Raw genomic sequence first — 3,347 nt, 5'->3', positions numbered from 1 at the left:
CTCTACACATAGGAGTACTAAACACAAATTTTAATTCTTGTATGCCTAGAGCACATAAACACAAATTTACATAGCCATTTTAACCATTTCAAAGTGTGGAATTCAGTGGTTTTTAGTACAGGCACATGTTGTGTGGCTATCACTGCTACCTAATTCCAGAATATTCTCAACCCTCTTTACCCATTACTCAGCCACTCACTCCTCCCAGTCTCTACAACCACTAATCTGCTTTCTGCCCATATGGATTAAAGCACACTATCCTAGTACTCGGGGATGCCATGATTCAAACCCTGATTCACCCACTGACTAGCCTTGAGACTGTAAGGAGTTTACTTACTCTTGTTCATCCTCAGAATCAGGCCTCAGGCCAGGCATCTGATTACAGCTGTACCATTGTCTCTTTTTGTATTCCCAAGATACCTGCAGAAGTGCTACATAAACCAAAGACGGCACTCTCAAAATTATCCCTCCACAGATTGCCTATTAGTTACAAGGGGAAAAGCTAACCTTACAGTGGAGAAACCTGGCTGAAACCACCTTAACTACATGGTCAAGCTTGGCATCACTAAGCGTGGGGCAGACTGACATCATGTGCCTGTTGATCTGATACGGTGAAAAGGGCATCCAGTGGCATCCAGGTAGGATTCTTGCCCAAAATGTCTGACCTTCCACTCGCAGGATACATAATCAGACAAACCCAGAGACAATCTCCAAACAGCTGACCTTGGATCCTTCTACACTGTCCTGTCATGAACAGAGAATGCAGGGGACTTGTTGACTAAAGGACACTAAAAATGTGTGTGAGTCTGGATTAGATTGTGGATTAAAAGAAAAAAAAAGAGTCATAAAGGATATTATGATAACTGGGGAAGTTTGAATATGGACCATATGTTAGATAATATTATATCATATGTAATTTCTTGAATGTGAAATCATATTATGGTTATATAGGAATATATCCTGTTCTTAGAAGATTCCTGCTGTAGTATTTAGGGTTGAAGGATCATATGGTTGCAAGTTACTCTCAAACATTTAGTAAATTAGAAAGTGTGAATGTATGTAAAGTGAAAGAAAGCAAAATAAAACAAATGTAAAGTGCTAACAACAGGTGGGTCTACACACTTGGTGGGTCTTGGTGAAGTATTCATCTTATTCTCTTGGCTTTCCTGGATTTAGAATTTTTCTTTTTTTTTTTTTTCTATTTTAAATTTTTATTTTTACTTTATTTTGCTTTACAATACTGTATTGGTTTTGCCATACATCGACATGAATCCACCACAGGTGTACATGAGTTCCCAATCCTGAACCCCCCTCATATCATCTCCCACCCCATATCATCTCTCTGGATCTTCCCCATGCACCAGCCCCAAGCATCCTGTATCCTGTATCGAACATAGACTGGTGATTTGTTTCTTACATGATAGTATACATGTTTCAATGCCATTCTCCCAAATCCTGACCTCTCCCTCCCCCACAGAGTCCAAAAGTCCGTTCTATACATTTGTGTCTCTTTTGCTGTCTCGCATACAGGGTTATCATTACCATGTTTCTAAATTCCATATATATGTGTTAGTATACTATATTGGTGTTTTTCTTCCTGGCTTACTTCACTCTGTATAATCAGCTCCAGTTTGATCCACCTCATTAGAACTGATTCAAATGTATTCTTTTTAATGGCTGAGTAATACTCCATTGTGTATATGTACCACAGCTTTCTTATCCATTCATCTGCTGATGGACATCTAGGTTCTTTCCATGTCCTGGCTATTATAAACAGTGCTGCAATGAACACTGGGGTACACGTGTCTATTTCAATTCTGGTTTCCTCGGTGTGTATGCCCAGCAGTGGGATTGCTGGGTCATAAGGCAGTTCTATTTGCAATTTTTTAAGGAATCTCCACACTGTTCTCCATAGTGGCTGTACTAGTTTGCATTCCCACCAACAGTGTAAGAGGGTTCCCTTTTCTCCACACCCTCTCCAGCATTTATTGCTTGTAGACTTTTGGATCGCTGCCATTCTGACTGGTGTGAAATGGTACCTCATTGTGGTTTTGATTTGCATTTCTCCGATAATGAGTGATGTTGAGCATCTTTTCATGTGTTTGTTACCCATCCGTATGTCTTCTTTGGAGAAATGTCTATTTAGTTCTTTGGCCCATTTTTTGATTGGGTCATTTATTTTTCTGGAATTAAGCTGCAGAAGTTGCTTGTATATTTTTGAGATTAATTGTTTGTCAGTTGCTTCATTTGCTATTATTTTCTCCCATTCAGAAGGCTGTCTTTCACTTTGCTTATAGTTTCCTTTGTTGTGCAGAAGCTTTTAATTTTAATTAGATCCCATTTGTTTATTTTTGCTTTTATTTCCAGTATTCTGGGAGGTGGATCATAGAGGATCCTGCTGTGATTTATGTCTGAGAGTGTTTTGCCTATATTCTCCTCTAGGAGTTTTATAGTTTCTGATCTTACATTTAGATCTTTAATCCATTTTGAGTTTATTTTTGTGTGCGGTGTTAGAAAGTGATCTAGTTTCATTCTTTCACAAGTGGTTGGCCAGTTTTCCCAGCACCACTTGTTAAAGAGATTGTCTTTAATCCATTGTATATTCTTGCCCCTTTGTAGAAGATAAGGTGTCCGTAGGTGTGTGGATTTATCTCTGGGCTTTCTATTTTGTTCCATTGATCTATATTTCTGTCTTTGTGCCAGGACCATACTGTCTTGATGACTGTGACTTTGTACTAGAGCTTGAAGTCAGGCAGGTTGATTCCTCCAGTTCCATTCTTCTTTCTCAAGATTGCTTTGGCTATTCGAGGTTTTTGTATTTCCATACAAATTGTGAAATTATTTGTTCTAGCTCTGTGAAGAATACCGCTGGTAGCTTGATAGGGATTGCATTGAATCTGTAGATTGCTTTGGGTAGTATACTCATTTTCACTATATTGATTTTTCCGATCCATGAACATGATATATTTCCCCATCTATTCGTGTCCCCTTTGATTTCTTTCACCAGTGTTTTATAGTTTTCTATATATAGGTCTTCAGTTTCTCTAGGTAGATATATTCCTAAGTATTTTATTCTTTTTGTTGCAATGGTGAATGGAATTGTTTCCTTAATTTCTTTTTCTGCTTTCTCATTATTAGTGTATAGGAATGCAAGGGATTTCTGTGTGTTGATTGTATATCCTGCAACTTTACTATATTCATTGATTAGCTCTAGTAATTTTCTGGTGGAGTCTTTAGTGTTTTCCATGTAGAGGATCATGTCATCTGCAAACAGTGAGAGTTTTACTTCTTCTTTTCCAATTTGGATTCCTTTTATTTCTTCTTCTGTTCTGATTGCTATGGCCAAA

This window comes from Ovis canadensis, chromosome 3, assembly GCF_042477335.2.
Source record: "Ovis canadensis isolate MfBH-ARS-UI-01 breed Bighorn chromosome 3, ARS-UI_OviCan_v2, whole genome shotgun sequence".
NCBI lineage: Eukaryota > Metazoa > Chordata > Mammalia > Artiodactyla > Bovidae > Ovis > Ovis canadensis.
The sequence above is the reverse complement of the archived record's forward strand: the minus strand, read 5'-3'. Positions refer to the sequence as shown.